The 20,793-nt window shown below is 37.3% G+C and overlaps 1 protein-coding gene across 5 annotated transcripts in view; it reads left to right on the top strand.

Annotated features, from left to right (window-relative positions):
* Window positions 1-201: 201 nt before the first annotated feature.
* CCDC91 (coiled-coil domain containing 91) overlaps window positions 202-20,793 on the top strand; it is a 149,878-nt gene continuing 129,286 nt past the window's right edge. For 2 of the 5 annotated variants that reach the window (XM_005446019.3, XM_055712248.1), the window contains exon 1: window positions 240-852. The gene's annotated coding sequence lies outside the window, so the exon portion shown is untranslated. The other 3 variants (XM_055712245.1, XM_055712247.1, XM_027815048.2) reach the window with 3 other exon arrangements.

The following is a 20,793-nucleotide window of genomic DNA, read 5'->3' as shown; positions in this document are numbered from 1 at the left end:
GCGGGGTCCCAGGCGGCGCTGGCGGTACCGGTACCGGTACCTCGCCCCCTCCCGCCCCCTCCCGCCTCCTCCCGCCTCCTCCCGCCTCAGGCGGCGGCGCCCGCGCGGGCCCTCGGCGCCACCCAATCAGCGACGGCCGGCTCGCAACGCGCGCGTGCGGGGCGGGCACCACGTGACTGGCGGGCTGGCGGCGCGGGGTGGGGGGGAGGGAGCGGCGTGACATCCACATCCGGGTGAGGCCGCGCTGCCCGGGGCTCCTGCGCGTGTCCGGCTCGCGCGCGCGGGGGCGGTTTTCCCGCGGCGGGGGCGGCGGCGCGCGCTGCTGGCGCGGGAGCGAGGCGCGGCGGGCTCGGAGCGCCAGCGGGGCCCGCCGGCCGCGGGGTCTCTGGCAGCGGCGGCCGCGGAGCGGGCTGAAGCGAAGGGGGCAGCCGCCTCCCGCCCCCCACTGTGGCGGCTGCCCGCCTGCGCCGAGTAAGCCTCGCAGGGGCCGGCAGGCGCCGTGCCCAGCCGCTCCACAGCCCTCCCTTCACCGGGGTTCCGGGGCGAGAGCCGGCGGCCTGGTACTGACGGCGGGGAGCCTGGCGGCAGCGGTGCCTTCAGGTGATGGCCTGTGCCAGGCCTGCCCTGGTCTGCCTGACTCCTCCCCCGGTGCTGCCTCCGGGCCGAGCCCTACCTGTGCCCCCGCTGTGGCCCACCGGCACTGGTAACCGTGCGCGGCGGTGGCCGTGCTGAGCGGGTTGCCTGAAGGGTTGCTGCAGAAAGGGGGTTTTAGGAGTAGTGTAGGGGAGCCACAGCAACCTTCCTTCCTTGCACCAGAAAATTGATACCCCTGTCAACAGGAAGGAGAACCTTGTGAGTAGTTCTCTAGCCCAGAGGTTTGGAAATCTTGGCTACGACTTTTCTGCTCCTCTGCTTCTGAGGCCAAGCTGTGCATGGCTGAGTTGTCAGGCACGGTCGGGAATCTTAAGTTGTGGTGAAATATCCAGTCTGATTTTTCAGAGGTGCCTGTGTGCCTAATATCTGTTACTATAAATGTCAAAGTACTTCTGGAAAACTAGCTGAATCTTCAGGCATCTGAAACATTTTCTATACGTTTCTATAAATTCTGTAATTCTGGTCTTTGAACATCTTGGTTTGAGGCTTCTCATATTTTTAATAGGGTTGACTATATCCTCTTGATACCTCAGCACCTGAGCTTAACCTCTTACTCTGGGATACTCCCTTGATGAACTCTCTCTGCAGCTTTGATTCTTCTCAGGAGGCTATACTTCTATCTTCTAAGCACTTTTCCTATGTTAGCAATTCTTTTTGCCGATCGACTACACATCATGAATGCCTTTCTTGCCATCTTACAGCAGTATTTTAGTGGAGCTTTGGGTAGTTTTGTCGTAGTGCTTGAGCACCTGTTTCTATTTTTGTTCTCAACGTTTTCTGGCTGGTTTCATTTCTCCTGCTCTTCAGATTTTGCTTTTCTGCATGCGTTTCTTAAACTTGTTCTGATTGCCTCCATGTCCATGGCTTGAATGTCTAAGTAACTTGGTAGTAGTGTTCAAGTACTTCATTGCTTTTTCTTCAGGGATCTCAGTTTCTCAGTCACCAATACAGGCAGCAGACTGCTGACAGTTCTCAGAGTTTTCAGGGTAGATGATATCTGTTAATGAGCACTGTAGTGAACTCTATGCTGCTAAGATTTGAAAGAAAAAAAACGCAGCAGTGTTCAAACAGGTAATGCCTGGATGCTCAAGGTATAGTAGATAACCCCAGAGCCTTTTTCAGAACCTTTTAAAGAGATTCTTCATAATGTGGTGCAAATTTATTTTACGGTACTTTGAAAACAAGACAAACACAGGAGGCTAGGAGAGTAGCTTCTGTGCTGTGTGCCTCAACATGTCTTTGTGAATAGCATCATCAGTAATGCCTTCTGCTGTTAGTCTGGGACGTCACAGCCTCCAAGTTCTGGTTCTACCTTAAAGCTGAGATGGTGTTTTATCGTAGCTCATCTGAGGAGGTATGTGGATTTTATGCACACCGGATTGAGACAGTGGACATCAAAGTAGTCTGTCACCTTTGGACATGCTTTTATCCAACTCTTTATTCTGACCATTGCTATAATTAAGTTTAAGGATTCCTTCCATTTAATTCAACATAGAGATAGAAATGGTTGAAAGCTGAGTATACCCGGTGACACATTTACATCTGTGATGTTCATACATAAACTTCCCCAAGGATTTTGAGACATACTGATCAGTCAGTGACTCACTAGAGCTCTCAATGTGATTTAAGTACTTTTCCATTTAATTACATGTTCCTTGATTGTTTTCTGCATGTCTTTGAACACCACGGAACATTAGACCAGCTCCTTTGCGTTTCTTTCCAAGTGATACAACTACTGCCAGAACCTGGTAAAGAATATATGTTCTCTAAACAGTGTTAGCTGTTTATATGCTGTGAGGCTGATGTTCAGGATGATGATAGCTACATAGATTTGTAGGTGCCAAAATACAAATGCTATAATGCATATTTCTGGTCCAGAGGAACAATTGGGTCACAATCCTAAGGGCAATAACTGGCACTCTCCAAATGTATGCAGAACTGCTAAGACATCCAAGTATGGTGTGTATCTGAGCAGCTGGCTTGATTCCTTCTGGCATACTGAAAACCAACTTCCAGGAAAGCTTGCAACACCAAATGGAAAAAAAGTTTGCGGTATGATGGAAACAAGCTTTTTTGTAACTCTGAATATAAAGTTCACAATACCTTCTTGCCCATGTTCATTTGAGTCAATTCAGGTTCACAGGGTGGTTGTTTCAGTCTGCAAGTGGTATACTCATGTGTTTTGTAATCTGCTAGTGTCCATTTGTGCGGTTTTGGACGCTTAAATGCTCTTACAAGAGAAGTTCTTTCTGCTTATGTAAAACTAATTTGATCATAATAGTGAAGGAAAAAACTTGTTAAACGACTCTTGATACTTCTTCAGCTGTGTTTTTTTCTTTTGTGTAGGGCTTTTTCCCTAGCACTCTATAGAGGTTTCAGGCTGCAGATAGTGTAAATTTTAAGTCATGCAGACTAAACCTACCTTTACATGTATTGTAAGTGGGAGATTATTTACGAAGTGTTGCAGTGTGACTTTCAGATGTTATATTTTAATATCTGTTAACATTGCACTTCTTTGTTACTTTTATATTTGTAATCATAAGAATGCATCAGAAATTCAAGGTGGGGCATATTTTTCCATTTTGTCTATCTCACACTTCTAAAGACGTGAAGATTTATGTGGAAATAACACTTGCTTGTGTTAGTAAAAATAACTACCTTAGATTTTGAAGTTGAATCTAGCTTTTCTGATAAGGCCTATTGCAACCTTAATCTTCTTCCTTTATTCCTTCGTGCCCCTTAAGCAGTGGTACCTGCTCTCCAGACCTGAGTCTCCAGGCGTGGTGCTGTTTTTACAGAAAGGGATTAAGTGATTTGTAATTTTCTTAATGCAGAATAACATAGTATCTGGGCTTTCTTGAGGTACAGTAGGATTCATATTCTTTTGTCCTAAAGAGTTTGGAATTGACCAATGTGAACAATTTTGGTTTTGTGACGTAGCATGCTTTTTTTCCTTTACATTGTTCAGTTGACAGATTATTTTTTTTGCGTGACCAAAATGAATTCTGGGGGTTCTGTCCACTCTTTCGAGGAAACCAAGGCTTAAAACTGTTAATTCCATCATAGGGTATGACTGGAGAAGCAGGATTGTGTACCCATAAATTTATTTTTAAGCAATTAGAGAGGAATTTTGAATTAAAGTGAATTAAATTTATTACTTTACATATACCTGTTTGTATATAGGAATAGTCCTAAAGAGATTTTTAGGGATGACATTTTTATAGACTTACTCTGCAGTTTTTCAGCAGCTGGATGTGGCACCTGTTTGCCTTTCTTTGTGTACATAAGGCTAATATTTCCTGTTGATACATTGTTACAGGTGCTGTCTAGTAAACATTTCAAGCCTTTGAAACAGCTAGAATGAACATGATATAAATGTGTTTTGGATCCTCAGAAAGAAAAATGTTTCTCATGCTGATATAATGCCTATGCAACAAAATTAGTTTTTTCTGTTTGTCGTTAAAGTGGTCACAATTCAGGTTTTGTATGTCTTTCAGAGAAGAATCTAGAAATAGCTTTAGTTTAAGGTGCTAATTTTAGTCAATATAAAATTTATCTTCTGTTAAATTTGCAGAGTTCTAAGTTTTAGTTTTAAGAAAATCAAGCATGTCCAAACTACAGTGCTAACTTGGTAAAAAAAAAAATATCTAAAATCTGAGGCAGTTTATGGAACACTGGCTTTAAAAACCTCCACTTAATGAAAACTACAGAGGATAAAATTCTGATTTTTAAGGTGCCCACCAGCAGCTCTGGTAATAGTTTTAGAATGTAAAGTTTTCACCTGTTCAGCAGTTTTTTTGATCAAAAAACCAAATTTGAATGTTTTAGATAATTTTTGTGAATCTCCTTTTTTGATAATAATATGGCATTGTAATACTTCTATATTAACTAGTCAGGCAAATTTCCCAGTCCAGTGAAACTTAAGTCGGGTCTTGTCCAATTCTTTCACCTTTACACTCCAGGAATGTTGCTTCTCTTATTTTAATGCAGTCCTTCTGGAAAAGATGGCAGGTTTTTGTGCACATATGCAAACTAATTTTAGGTGACTATGCAGCAGTAATGGCTGGGGATTTTTGTTTGGTTGTTTCAGGAAAAAATAGTTTAAACAATTATTCTGGTAGCAGTACTGTTTTCAAATTACGACTTTTGCTTCTGTTCATCTTCCTGCTGGATTATAAGGCTGTAGCAGATACTGTACAGGAGAAAGCAATCAGTACTGGAGAGCAGGTTGCCTGTAGTCCATGGAATACTGTTGGAAACTGGCACCAAGGGCTGACAATATTAAAAAATATTTTCATTGGAAACAAGTGATATAGGGTGTGCAAGCACATGTTAAGGTACAAAACGTCCAAACCCAAATTCTTCCAGTTGGAAAATTACTAATTTCAAGGCTATAGACCTGCATGTATTAGAGCTGTTGCTTTTACTTCAACAGGGGACTTAAAAAGGTGTTTAATGTGATGTGTTATTTCTATAAAAGCAGTTCACAGAACATTACTGCAGAGAATATCAATGTTTGAGTATGCTTATTGGTTGTATTTCAGTTTTTGTATGTATTGAAGAATTGTACTCTGATTATGTAGTATTGCATTCTTAACTGTTAAGTGACAACACAACCATGCCAAGGCGCTATAGTCTTTTGATCTGAATAGAAACAGAAAAATACACAATGTGCAATCTGTTTCAAGTGACGATAAATATGTATGAAAGTGTAATGAAAATTCAGTACTTCATTATGTATATTATGAGCTGGGAGGCATGTCCTCTGAGCGGTGGCCAAGTACTTTGGGCTTGGCTAGTTCTGAGAAAAGGAGGCTGAGGGGTGGCCTCATCGCTCTTTACAGCTTCCTGAGGAGGGGCACTGGAGAGGGAGGTGCTGATTTCTTCTTCCTGGTATCCAGTGATAGGATATGTGGGAATGGTTCAAAGTTACGCCAGGGAGGGTTTGGACTGGATGTTAGAAAGCATTTATTTGCTGAGAGGGTGGCCGGGCACTGGAACAGGCTTCCAAGAGAGGTGGTTAGTTTCTCAAGCCTGTCGATGTTTAAGAGGCATTTATTTAGATAATGCCCTTAATAACATGCTCTAACTTTTGGTCAGCTAGTTGGACTGCACAATAGTTGTAGGTCCCTCCCAAGCGAAATATTCTATTCAATTCTGTGAACGCTCTGGGGAAGAGATGCAGCTGTGGATGAAGGCACTGAATAAATGTGAGCTGAAATGGATGATAAATATTTGCTCTAAGTTGTAGACTTTTCAAAAAAATAACTGCTGTAGACATACTTGCTGTTGCACATGTTCTTTTGGGCACACTGAATGAAGCTGGGAGAAATCTGTAAGAAGATGAGGAGGTTTAGAGGTGCTTCATCTATTGTTACTTACCCAGAATAAGTACCTGCTTTCTGGGAAAATCTCATCATTAATCCTTGCTGAGGTTGGGGTCCACATTCCCCTGGTACTGTTTGGGGCTTTTCATTATGTCCGGGGGATCTCTCTGTCAAGAACTGCCCTCTGAGCCTGGCTGTAGAGGATTACTGTTAGTCTGTAAAGGCTATTTTTCAAGTACTGGGAATTGCTCAGGGATTGCCCTTGTGCCTTCATTGAGCACAGTGTATTCTTAAAGATTATGGTATGTAGGTGCCTCCTACAAATGAAGAATGGGGCTCCTGATTCTCTGTCCCCACATTTACATGTGGTATCTTCTGTAATGCTGAGGAAAGCTTAAAGCTTTGGAAGTTTCAATGGATAAATGGGGTTTCTTCTGGCTTTAAGTCATCATCTAAAGGGAGCAGTAACATCAGGGCAATGTGATTCTGCAGTATATGATTATATAAACTACTTCCCTTTTGATTTCAGGCTCTATGGTAAAGCATTAGGAAAAGTGTGAAGGGGGCAGAATGTATTTAATTTTTTTTTTTTCAGACACATTCATTCTGAGGTGGGCTGACTCCCTTTTAGAAATGGGTTGTGGAGTCCCACAGTTAGTGGTTGGTCCCTGAGAGTCTGGTGAGTTTCAGTTTGTTATTACAGAATTTGTACTGATCATCACTGTTTCCAGTATGCTTTGCTGAAGTTTTTATGTATCATTAATGTTACTAATGATGAATTAATGAAATGTGAACCCAACAAATTTAAACATTTTTTTATTTTTTAAAATGTTTATTTATAAAGCTAAATGTAAATAATTTAAAAGTAATTTGCCAATTGACAAACTCATTAGAACTTACAGGACCACTCATGTTAGAAAGGCACAGGATATGGACTGTTTCTGTTTAACAGACTGTGGAGGTATGGAAAAGCATTAGTAGGATCATGTCATCATTGTGTGTGTGCAGATCCTGTTCTGAAAAATAACTTAAGGGACTTAAGTCTTTCTAATAGTCTTTGTTTTCTAAGTTTTCATTCCTTTTCCACATTCGATTTGCAATTACTGTCTGAGTAGTAGTAAGAAAATGGAAAGGATGTAATCAGTGAGTTGCAGGAGCTTGTGGCCAGTGACAGTCCTGTTTAAAAAAAATAATTTGTAGAAAAAAACTTCCTGTGCCTTACTTCTAGAGGAATTGCAGACTGACTTTAGAGAGAAGTGTTTGGTAAGACAGTGGTGGCTTTAGAAAGTATCTTCAGTAGTAAAAGCTTACTATTTTTTAAGTCAAAATCTGTAAGTGATAATTAATGTACAGTTCCTTATTAATAAAGAAAAAGGCAAAACAGACTACATGCATTTCTGATCTGTTAGCACAAACCACTGATTTTTATTTGATGTCCATCTGAAGCTTTCTAGAAGTGTTGCAGCTTGTATGTTTTTTACTAAAAATGTTTATAATGTCCTTCTTAAGGGATGAGGGTAGGGCAGATCAGAATTCCTTGGGGGGATAGTGATGGGGGTCCAGAATCTTATCACCTCAACATCGGTGGTCCGTTCAGTCCAACTTGTTGGTGGACAAATAATTTTGTGTGAAATGAGCTGGGGAGCTAGCCAGGTCATACACACCTATGATTTCCATTTGTGTTAAGATCAAACTGCTGCTTTATCAGTAGCTGTAAGATAAATGTAAAACTTCAGGACTGGCTGTTCAATGTTCTTTATCTTTGGGTGATTTTTTTTTGCTTTTTTCTTTTTTTAGGGTGTTATTTAGGGTATTCATTTCTTTATGGCCAGGATGTCAGAGCTGGGTACACGTTTAATTGGATGGAAATGATAATAGCAGCTGGGAATAAGACTTTGTATTTTTGATGTCTTTTTGTGTGTATTTTTGGTTAAGAATTCAAGCCACACCTAATGTAGGACTTAAAATACAAAAGCAACTGAAACTGCTAACAAAAGGAAGATGGTGGTGTTTGGTGTTTTTTTGTAATTATTTTTTTTTGTAAGATAAAGATTGTGTGTCTGCAGACATCTTGAGACATGAGGGAAGAAATACATTGCGTGGTTTTCTCTGACCAGAGAAAACGGAGGACAATTGATGCCCCTTTGAGATGTGTCTTATTCCTTAAGCAGCAGCAGACTTCAGTTTTGGTTAGTGGTAGCTGCTTTCTTAAGCCGGTTGTGAAAAGTTTACATAATCCCCTAAACCATTTAAATGCTGAGTGAAACAGGTTGGTTAACCTAGCTCTGAAAGTAGTTTATTGTTTAAAATAAACGAACAGACCCCTTTCATCTGAGAAGCAGGAACTAACAATCCATTGCAGCAACTCATTAAAAAATTTGAACTCAATATACAAAGTATGAAGGGATTCTCTGTAACAATGTGTTACAAGCCTTAAAAACATAATTTCATAAGCAAATTTTTATCTTCCTCCCTGGGGATTATATTAAAATGAAATAATTCAAGATAAAACCAGTCTTTGTTGCAGTGGTACATTGCTTAGACTTCTGTTTTCTATTGGGGTGTAAAGTTAGTTGGAAAAGAAGCTGTCAGAAAACAATCCTAATCTTCTACATATGGTTTTGCTATAATGGATAAAACCTAGGAATCTGAATTCATTGACTGAATTCATAGGCCTAATAGGAAAATAAAATGAAACTGTATATGGTAGAAATAGGTAACTATTGACCTAAGCTGGGGGGGATGACATAAAAATAAAATAGAAATAAAATTGAGTGGTTCATCTAACACTTTTGTTTGCATGGCATGCTCTATTTCTCTACAGCAATTTCCTGTTAGTTTGTGCAAGGGACTGTCAGCGTCTTCAGTTAATTTGTGCTAAGCCAGGCAGCAGATTTTGTTGGGTATTAGGCTGCAGTTAAGCCTGGACACAGGTCGTTGGTCAACAGGTAGTATCACTGCTGCAATTACAACTTTTTTTTCATGTTCTTCTCTTCTGAGAAATTTGTCCAAGGAGCAAACTTCTTTTCTGTTTTTCTTTCTGTGTATTCAGGCTGAATTTGTGAGTGTTATTTTTCTGACTGCTGGCCCCTGCAGTAAGAGGAAGGGACTAAAAGTTTGCTGATCTAATATGCTTCTCATTGTGATGGTATCTGCAACATATGGGCTGTGAAGAACAGTATAACTAATTGAAGTTACTGTTTATTGTGCTTTGCTATCTACTTCCTACAGGTGTTTGTGTCTGATCTCAGTCCATTGAAAGGCACATGAAAGCCATTCCTTGATATAAGTGTAGCTTATATTTAAAAGACACTGTTACTGAGTGATAAATAAATTTTGTAGGTGTTGAATAGATGAACAGTTCTGATTGTTTGCTATAAGCCATCCCTTGATGTAATAGTTGGTGAATTTTATATTCAGAGTGCCAACTAGATCAGAGAAGTAAGTGGATTTGGATGTTAAGTAAGTATTATCTGTGAGAATTAATGCGTGTGAGAGAATAGGTAGTAAAGTAGTAGATTACACTGAGCTAGGCTGCAGGTAAAGTTTGAAGGTTCAAAATCCCAAACTTCCAGAGGTTTAGAAATGGTTTTGTGATGCTAGGTTGTTGTAGATGAGGGACCAAATGAATCTGAACTTCAAATAGGGCACATGAAAATAGTACCTATTCATTGCTAGTCAATTCTTTTCTCTTCCAGGCTATCAAAAAGGTAGCTTTTTATACAAAGGAAAATAGCACTGGCTGTGCTTTCCTGTTAATATTTCTGAAAAACCTCTGAAACAGTTTGCTCTGAGAGGTTATTTAGTGAATGTGACAATGAGTCCTTAGCACAATTTGCAGTAGTAATGGCAAACTTAGATTAAGGTACAAAACTGAAGTGCTTTGAATATTGATTTAAAGTCCATACTAACTATACTTTTGAAATATTGTGGTGTCTATGTAAACAGGTACAGATGCCCTTTACAAGTAAAGACAAATACTAAATTCCCTCTTAAGCCAGTCCTCTTTTTGTTAGAGGTTCTATGGAATGTTTATTTTCACGTTTCAGAGCCAAAGTAGTCAGTTGATGACTAATACGTTGTGCTTGTTCTTTATTGTATTTGCTTTAGTTTTTGCTACAATGTAATTTCTTGCAGGGAATGATAAATAAGAAAGTTGTGAAACATGCTGCCAATGCAAGAGCTTACTTTTAATCAGAAGAATTATTTGGCTGCAAATTAGTTTTGAATAGAGCAAATTGTAAGGAGAAGAATAAGAAAAAAAAAAGTCTTTCCTTATTTTAATTACAGTTGAAGTCTTCATAGAATAGGAGACACCGATAAGTACATATAAAAAGTAATTAGGAAAACATTGATTATAGAGTTTGATCTGTTTGAAACCTGTCATCTAGTACCAGGTAAACGTTGTGTTGCATACAGTGCTTTCTGTACATGCTCTAGATTCTGAAGTCCTGTTTTGCTTGTAAGTAAATAATTATACTAAATAACTGCTAAATGTGCTAAATAATTGTAGCTTTATACCATGTCTCTTTTAACTTTCTGAATAAAGTGAATGTACATAAAAGCTATTTGATATTCGGTGTACTGCTGCAGAACTTGGTCTTGTAGTTCTTTACAGTTGAATTTTTCCTTGTTTGCCAGAACACAGTGCTAGAATTGATTTCATTTATCTTGAGGTGGGCTTGAAAGAAAGATTGGAATGGCATTACTTTGATTTTTTTAGTATACTTTTATACTAGAATTTCTTTTAATATGCTTTAATTTTATACATTTATAAAATACGTAGGTATTAAGTGAATACCTACATTTTCACTTAAATATCTTATTTATCGCAAAACACAAGACAGTGATTTTTTTATTTTTAGCTTTTAATTTCTGAAGAGACCTACAGTCAACTCCTTTGCACTAGGCTTACTCTTTTTTCAAAACTTAAAACACTTTCCTATGTTACAATTCTTGAGTTTAGTGTGTGTGTATAGAGAGAAATAAACTGGAAATCCTGTCTCTGAGGATTGGAATTTAGTGTAGTTTTAGATGGAAAACAAAATATTTTAGCATACACTTGCCAGTTAAGCTTTTAAAAGGACTTTCCATGGAGTGCAACTTCTGAAATAATGCAGTGCTTCTAAAAGGTTTCCATGTGATACACATGCCACAGTTGACCTGCTTTTAGTTTACAAGCTGCAGGAGTGAAATTAACAGCATCTTGGCCTGATCAAGTATAGAATGAAGTAAAGTTGTACTTAGTTTGCTGGCTTTCAGTGAGGTCTTGTGACCTGTGATATGTTCTGCTGGTGGGCTCTCCAGTTTTTCTCATGTTTCTTTCTGTTACATGGGAAACTTTATAAACAGTTTACTTTTTTTTTTTTTTACGGGCAAGTTTTTGCACACTTGATTAGCACTAATCTATAGTAACATTGTAAAATGACTGTGGAAAGAGTCTCAGAGGTTGAATTTAAAACCATTTTTGTTTAAAAGTTACAGTTTCCTTAAAAATGTTTCATAAAGAAATTTAATACTAATTACAATATGATGAATGATAAAATGAAATATTGGTACTCCAGAATCAGATTAATTTTATTATTGGAAGATAGAAAATAGTATTTGCTTTAGGGTTTTTGTGAATACTTTTTTTCTAGTTAATGAATGCTTACAAAAATGTGTGCTGCAGCTATCTATCAGTATTGAAGGTATTTGAGATTTGGTGGAGTTATCCTTATAATTGCGTGCATGATCTGCCTTTAATGTTTATGAAGAGGCCTGACCTACCCTTTGTTGGAGTTGAAAGAGCAATACTGCTGTGTGCACAGCTGAGCAAAGTTATGAGTTGCTTTTTGGTTTTGTTTTGTTGTTTTTTGGGTTTTGTTGTTTTGTTTTTTTGTTGTTGTTGTTTTTTTTACGTTGTAGCAAGCAAAAAATACATAATATAAATCCTTAATATTTCCAGTGTACAGTTTTAAAAGTAAACCACCTTTTTCATGCATTTGAATGGGGCCAAGGTAATACTGTTAGAAAGTGAACTTAAAAGGTTTCAAAATGTTTTTACAAGGGTAAAGATACTGACCTGCTGGATTGCCTTAATGTATTCCAGTGTGTGTTTAAGAAGGATTTAGGAAGCTAATTGATCCAGTTATTGTGATATGAACTGTATTAAAGACACGTAGTAAAATAGATGCATGTCAGGGCTCAGTGAAGAACACTTAGCAAGAATGCTCAAAAATAAAGTGACTTGAATTCTTTTTATATTACTGGTGGTCTGCATGGTATATGTAGACAACACACTTGGAAATGAAGTGATTATCTTTCTAATATACCTGAATCATTTCTCTTTAAAAAAAAAAAAGAAAAAAGAAAAAAAAGAAAAAGGTTAACAAAGTTGTTGCAAAACATACACATTTTTATTTTAAATGGTTGACTTCAGGTAGCAGCTATGCTTAAATTGTTCAGATTTCCTCATAGTGTAACATACACTGTCATCTGATTACAGTGTCTAGTTTAGGAGTCTAGAAAATAAATAAGTTTTTATTTTAAAAATAAAAGATTATTCAATTGTATCTCAACATTGGATCACATGGAAAATTGCACACATCTGTTTAACCTGGTTTAACTATAAATGACTATGGAGCATCTGGAATTAGTAAAACCAATGAAGGATAAACACTGGCAGTATCTTTGTTACAGGAGGGGCTACTGTGTAGTTTTTGTTTTATTAATGCAATCCTGGTTCCTCCACTAGATTTGAGTTATAGAACCACACGCTAAATAAAAAAGTGAGGGAAGGGTGAAGGAAGACCAGTAGTTTGTAGAGTTGAATTTAGTTATAGTCTTCTGGCAACTGCACCTCCTGTTCAGTATCCTGGTGACAGCCAGCAAGGCTGATTTCTGAGCTGCTCTCATTAAATGCACTAGGCTTGAATTCCTTTAAATTATTTTGGCATTTTTGATTTAAAAAAAGATTTTCTTTGTTCTTATTTTGTGAAATGTTTTATATAACAATTTTTTGTGTAAGTTGTGCACTCAGCAATAGTTGTCCTGGGAAAATAGTGGTTTGATTATAGAAAAAGCCTAACGTATTATGCATAAATGAAGGAAAAAACTTGTGATTTTTCTGTTAATATTATTTTTAGCAATCTGATATTATAGAAAATGACTGGATTACCTGAAGTTGTCCACTCACATAAAATTTTTTCTTAAATTTTCTACAGAAAATTATGGCAATTACCTGAAACTTTTAATTGTTAAATGCATTGGTTTTTTTGTTATTATTGTGTAAGCATAGCATATTAATCATTATTCTTCAAATATTCAAGCTTTTTCTTGCTGACTTTAAGTCAAGCAGAACTTGGCTTCATTGGGAATTCTGCTGACTAAAGACTATGTAATTGCCCAGCAATTTATGTCGTTAAAAGATACCACTCCACATAGTTTATGCTTTTGAACCTGAATGTTCTGCTTTTTTTCTCAGTGTTGCCAGAAGGGATCACTTCTGCATAGTAATTTATGGATAAATTTCAGTAGTTCTCTTTAAACAGTGCCAGTTTCAAAAGCTGTTACTTCTGTGAATATGTAAGATCCTTGTTAACTTAAATAATTCCATGAATTCTCAAGTATATTATATACAAGTTCACTATATACATATATAAATAAATAAATGTATGCTACAGTTTGTTATTATTTTGTTCTTGTATATGTGTTCTACATGCATGGTAGTTTTATACTTTAGGATTAGCATCTGTTGCATACGCATTTATTTCCAGTTTAACAAAGGGCAGAAAGAACAGTTAGTTTCCATTATATTGGGAAAATGTAGAGTGTGACCAATTCAAAATGCTCCTCATGAGCAGAGGTGTGTCAACATGTATTTCCTATACTTCATAAACTTTGTGCATCCAGTTTATTCTTTGTCGCAGCTGTGAGGCAGCGTATGTTTTATGAATTACCTGGTTTCTCTGTGTGCATGCTAGTGGAATACGGGGGTGGATATCCTTACTCCTGTGATACCACGTTGCCATCAATGCCATCATTGCTGTGAAGAGAAGTACCGTAGAAGGCAGAGGCACTGTGAAGGTGATCAGTGTCTGCTTAATGGCACAGCAGAACATAAGGAGCGGGGGTGTTTCTATTTCTGGAAGGATCTGCTTGCTAAGCATTATATGTATGTAATTATATGATGATATTTTATCTGCTAATAGAATTGAGGAGGAGTTGTGCAGATAGTTGAAAAGAAAATCGTTGGATTTGTGCTTGCAGGTCATGCCTGGCATGCTCCCTGCCTAGGCTAGCTGGGCAAGGAGACAAAATTGTATGGATTATAGGATGGGTGGAGGATCTGGCTGGTATTTTGTTCTCTGTTTATTTGGGGGCAGGGGGAGTTTACCTCCTCTTGAATGACAAATAATTTTTGCTTAATTGTTAACTGGTGAGTAATGTTCTTGATATCAGTGCCCTTATCATGTATAGGGTGCTTGAATTACTTCAATGTCCTGTTAACTTCCTGGATATGGGACCTCTTAGAAAATGTGGTCTTCTGTGTGAAATGGGCGTGTTAGTGCCTACCCAGCTCTGTGAAAAGCTTTGGGACTAGAGAAGAGTATTCCAGAAATGCATAGTTGGTATAAAAAAATCAACTTGGAGAAAGAAATTAAGTAAAAGCATTGTATTCTGACTGAAAAACACTTTGGTGTTGAGCCCTAGTCCCGTTTTCATTCTGGCCTGATCTGTGATCTCTGCTTCAGCTTCCTTGTTGTATTACAAAGGCATCACTGGCAATCAACCTTTTCCTGATCTGTGATCTCTGCTTCAGCTTCCTTGTTGTATTACAAAGGCATCACTGGCAATCAACCTCTTCTTTGAGAAGTAAATATATTTTTCTTGGTTGCAACGGAGAACATACAATTATGATAATATCCCATTGTTCAAAGGTCACATGATGTAAGAGTTGTGCTACATGCTTATGAGTAGACCAAAATGAAGTAAAAAGGAAAGATAACATATGCACAGACATTCTGGCAGCAATGTTTTCTGTTGGAAGGCAAATCAGCATTTTTATTTTACTTGTTTAAGGGTTGGGTTAGACAATGTGAAACCTTTCCGGTTTGCTTCAGAAGAGTCATATGAAAATGAACTTAAAATCTCATGTTGAGTTGCTTCTCTGTGAATTGAACCTTCTCTTTAGGAGAGTATGAAAAATCGAATTCACCTGCTTGATGTGTAAACGAAAAGTCATCAAGTCTTCTTTTCAAGTATTAGTAAAGGGAGAAAAAAGTGCAATGATTATGCATTCTTTCTGTGTGGGAGGACTAATGCCTGGTCTTTTCTGCTTCAAACAGTATATCCAGAGCTTGTAAAACAAAGGATTAATTTTTTTTTAAATGACCAGTCATGTTTTATTTCAGTCTTTGGATTAAACATTCATAGTATCTGAATTTGCAGTAGGTGGTTAGGGGCGGGGCGGGGGGGGAAGAATATTATTACAGTTAAAGTGTTTTGGTTCAAGACTAGCAGCTGAGGCATGTAAAATCACTAAGTTGAAAATCTTGAGCCATTATTCTTATTCTTTTTGATAATGTCATGTAATGTCAGAGAAATAGGTTAGTATCTTTTTCTTGCCTCAAATTAGTACAATGTCCCTATGAGAAGAACCGTACTTCCAGGGCTTGAAGGAAGCAGAGGGGATAAGTGTTATTAATTGGAATAGTGAGGTTTTCTATCTGAGACATACAATAATAATAAAGGAATACTATTTATTTTTATTGAGTATAATTGGTATCACATCCTGGTTTGCATAATAGAGTTACCATGTGCTAGTGATTTATTTTTTTTTCATGTATCCATGGTCACCTTTCAGCTTTTCTAATATAAAGATAGAATCATATTCTGTAAGCTTTTGATATTTTGTGGGTTTTGCAAACTGTCTACGCAAGTCAAAGGTAAACGTTATCTCTTTCATAAATATTTAACATCTGTTTTACTGGGCATCCTTTATATTTGGACCTTTACTATTTCTCTGTTTTAGACCTTTACTATTTTACTTTATTTTTAAATAAGGGAAAAAGCCTCATTTTAACTACATATCACAATCACCTACTTAATTCTTAAGCTTTTTTTTTTTTTTTTAATGTGAAAGTTTCTTTTTCCAGTGCAATTAGTGTTGGTATTTAGAATCAGTGACTCACTCAGCACCAAATTTTCCTAGGCATAGCATCATGCAAAAAATCTAGTATTATCCAATTTCTTCGTTGTTGGGTTTTTTTTAATAATTTTTTTTTCTTATAAAGCATATATTCCTTCTTAGTATGCAAGGACTTGAACACTCTTATATTGTCTTTATTGGCATACATTTGTACAAGTTACCACACATCCTTATGAACATGTATTCAGAAATATGTTTTTGTTTGAGATGTTATATTAAATTGTGTTGCTATGATGCTCTGTTACTAAGACTATGTCAAGCCTTCTCTGTGACAAAGTTCCCTTGAGGCAGAACTGGGTGGTTTTTGCTCCTTGAAGGCTTTTCCCTTCATGGTACAGACACCTCTTTCTAAGTCCTAGTAAAACAGATCAGTGTGATTTGCAAGTAAAAAGAAGTGTTTGCATTTAGGAACACTGGATATTAACAGAAAAGAATGGAGAAGCAGAAGTATTTCAGTTGTTAGAGTTCTTGAAGCTTAACATTTTAAGTGGAAATGCATTTGAAATACCTATGACCCTTCTATTTTACTTTTAAACCTTCCATTTCTTATCAAACGTGGACTATAGAAGAAAGACCACTGTTTGTCCTAACATTCCCAAACCCTTAACAGTGGATGCTTCTGTACCATTAAATTCTTTGCTTCTAAGTAAAAAGATTGTGTTATATGAATATGCACTTTACAAAAATTAAGTACAGTTGGAGTGTCCAGTTGCATGAACTGTCTGGAACTGATACCCAGCTTTCCTCTTGAGAGAAAAGCACTAAATAGCAGAACATTGTATGTATCAAGGCCAAGAGGAAGGTGCAGACTGAGGCTACTAAACCTGGCTCAAAAAGCCATTCATTCACCATTCATTCATTATGAAACGTTAGACTTTTTTCTTTTTGAAAAAAATAATTGCTGTTTGTAGATGTCCTGCCATATTCACAGACAGATCGTGCAATTTAATAATTTTTACGGGCAGTTTTGAACAAATCAGTTAATTGAAAACATTTCCTATTACTTCTAGAGAAGAAACATCACCACGCGATTTTTTCTTGTAAAGATTTTTTTTTTCTTAATGCTGAAAGTTCATGTCAGCCTTCTTCAAGAAACACCTCTGAGTTCAGAGATATATGTAAGACCTTTTTTCTTTGAACTCACGATGAAAATATTTTTTAGGTTTTTGCTACTTTTGTCCCTTCTACAACAGTGAAGATTTCTAGAGGTGCTCTTTCTCTTCCATGCTGATCTCTTGAAGTTGGTTCATTTGTCATTAGCAAACCCAGTCCTAAAATAATCCTCGACAGATTGGTAGTTATTAGTACAGTTCAACTGGAGAACAATCTTGAATGTGGATTCACCTTTTTTTACTGCCTCTGCTACTATGATTCTGAAGTTCTTTGGTTGTTGGTTGGTTGTTGTTTTTTTTTTTACTATACTACTCTGGATAAAACTGCGTGCAAAACAAAAAAGACCATGCATGGAAGGGACATGTGGAGGTTTTCTAGTCCAAACCTCTGCTTAAAGATCTGGTTGGAGCAGATGGCTCAGAGCCCTGTCCAGTTGAGTTCTGAATATCTTCAGGGATGAAAACCGCACCATGTCTGTGGGAGCTTGTTCCAATATCTGGTCAGAATTTTCACTATTCTGACTTCTGTCCTGTGGATCTTGTCCTAATCTCCCTGTGCAACTCTGAGAACAGCCTGCCTCTATCTTTTAGAGGACTGTTTATAGTAGAAGTAGTATACTTTAAGTATGAGAATTTTTAGCCTACTGTGGTCACTTTTGCTCAGGCATGTGCAGGACCATTGGTGTCTGATCTTTGTGACCTAGTTTGTAGATAACTAATCATACTGTTCTTAACTCTTTTTGTAGAATACAAACTAATTTCCAGGGTTTCTGATTAGCATTAAATTGAATCACGGTTACAGAGATTGTTGATCTGCACTTGATGTTGATTAATTACAGGTACATTGTATTGCCTAGCTATGTGTAACAAAGTTTTAATTCCAGTTTAATTCATGCTGCGTTCTGGGTTTTTTTGAGGGGCAGATGGGGAGAAGGCTTGGTGAGGGGAGAGGTTTTTCCTTCAGAAAGCACACGTGTTGATTGTATCAGCTTTGTCAGACTTCTCGCAGAAGTTCAGGTACACGTTGTAGAAGTGCGTGGCTTTTGAAGTAAAAATGTATTTGTGATAGAGAAAGCTTATAGAGGGACATTACAGAAATTTGAAAGTTTAACTGCATGATTCTTTATTTTCATAGTAAAACCAACCCTAGTCTTTGCATGTTCTGGTCCCAAGAAACCAATTATGGTGAAGGCTGGAGACCTCAGAAGAATTTTCTATAAAAACTTGAGTTACTGAAGCTGTTAGAATTAACTCTTGAAAAAGTTTCTGTAGATTCTGGAGGCAAAGAAAGAAGCTGAATAATATTGTAATATACTTTAGATGATAAGGTTTTATTTGAACTCATCTTTGACTTTCAAGAGTGAAAAAGTTGGTATTTTCTAAGTGGGAAATTCTTGAAGTTGGGAGAAGCTGACAAAGAATCACGGGCAAAAATATAAAAAAGATCCTCAATTAAGAAATACATGTGTAATTATAGATGTATATATATACACACATAGATATGTATATATGTAAAATATAATTACTCATGTCAATAGGTAAGCCTCTGGAATTAATTCCATATTTGTCTTATTAGAGGTAATAGGGTTTTGGGGTTTTTTTGGTGTGGTTTTTTTTTTTTTTTTTTTTTTTTTTTTTTTTTTTTTCCCCGACCATAGAAAGATTTCAGTGATAAAGACATTTGGAAGGCAAAGTATACAGACCTTTTCTGTCTAGAGCCTTTCAATTGAAAATATGTGCTAAAAGTACCACTGTGATACTTGCAAAGTCTTTTCTTCTGAATGATGCTATCCTCTGAGTACTTAACGGTTACACATGGAATCCCCATGTGGTTCATGGGTTGTGGTCTGGTAGAGAGACAAAACTGGTACATGCATGTGGTAGATCTCTATCTCAGGAAATACTCTAAAGTCAACCTCAGCGATTATTTCTGAATCACAAGCAGAGTAGTATTTTAGACGTTGGCCTAGGCTTCACACCATTTTACTGATCTAGGAGAAAGCACGTCTCTCCTGATACATATTATTCCTTTCCTGTATATAAATGCTCACCATGTATTTGGTGATTTTACATGTACGTAGAACAGTGAGTGAAAGGTAGGCAGTATCTATCTAATATTAAGCCCTTTTTTCCCCCCACTAGTAATTTCTTTTGCATACAGTCTATATTCATATGTTGTCACTCACAGAATACTATTCTAAATTACTTCAGTGTATCATACCTTTTACAAATACTTTTCTTATTAGCTCTTCAGGGATCAGATTTCACAGAACATCGTTTTGCTGGTTTTCTGATGTTACTTTCTTCTAGGATATAATAGGAATTGCCAGTTCTTGAATGCATTTTCCATGTGAGGCTGTGGTGGGGTTTTTCCCACTCCTTTGTCTTAAACGAATTTGAAAACCAGTACCTGCCTTCTCTGTGGGAGCTATCAGAGCCCTTATTCTGCTTGTAGGTAAACATGGAACCTGCACTTTCTTTTTTGTGAAGCTGTGTCTGATCTACAGAAGTGAAATGGACTTGGAATTTGCACGTTATTTATTTATTTATTATTGCTTTTTCCTTTTTTAAGCACTGTTTAAAAAAACCCCAAACTGTATGCTGAGGAAAAGGACCTACAAGTTCTACAACACAATCTTTGTGGAATTGATTTTTGCAGATTATCTTAATACCTATTTTTGTGGAATTTCAGGGATTTTTTTTTTTCTCATGTCAGTTCAGTACCTTTCAGATGATAATATGATCCATATGATGGAGAACATTGGCATTTTTGTGTTGCCTAACTTTCACTATCTAATGATAGGGGTAGGGAGTACAGCCCTTGAACAACTTTGTATGGGGTGGTATTGCCTGATTGGAAGATAAAAGGGCAGTTGAGTAAAGAAGTGAAATAACTTGTTTCAATCTAAGCTTTGCGTCTTAGATGTTGCAGGTTCTTAGTTCCGTCATCTAACCATCTTGTTTTAACAGTTGGCATGTACAGACAGACATAAGTTTGTATGCCTACAGGGATTTAGATGCTCTGCTTCAAGAAAAAAAAAAGTAACCTTTCTTTTTTCTGATATAGTATAAAATCAACATTTACATCTCTTAATATAGAGATGTGGATGCTGTATACTTTTGGCAACAGTTGATTGGTTCAAGTATTAAATTATACTTTCCATATTAGTTAATTTTCTAATTTTTCTTAAAACTTTGAAATTGTGTTTGTCTTTCATTTTGGTTAAAAAGGCCCACCCCCACCCACCCCCCGAACAACCCAAACCAAAAGTTGAGACCATACACCCCACCCCCTTTCTAAAAGTAGAAAACTTAAAACTGAATTTCCAGGTTTATTAGGGCATTTCATTCTCGGAAATTATAAAAAGCTTGTATTTCTATTTCTTCTTAAAAGATCTTCCTAATGCTTACCTTTGGTTCTACCCAGAATTCTCACAGATACCTCATTAAAAAATAATAGCTTATCCAATTAATAAGCACTCCACTTGAAGTAGCATATTTCTTAATA

The sequence above is a fragment of the Falco cherrug genome, chromosome 5, assembly GCF_023634085.1.
Source record: "Falco cherrug isolate bFalChe1 chromosome 5, bFalChe1.pri, whole genome shotgun sequence".
Taxonomy (NCBI): Eukaryota; Metazoa; Chordata; class Aves; order Falconiformes; family Falconidae; genus Falco; species Falco cherrug.
Note: the sequence above shows the minus strand (reverse complement) of the source record. Positions and strands in the feature narration are given on the sequence as shown.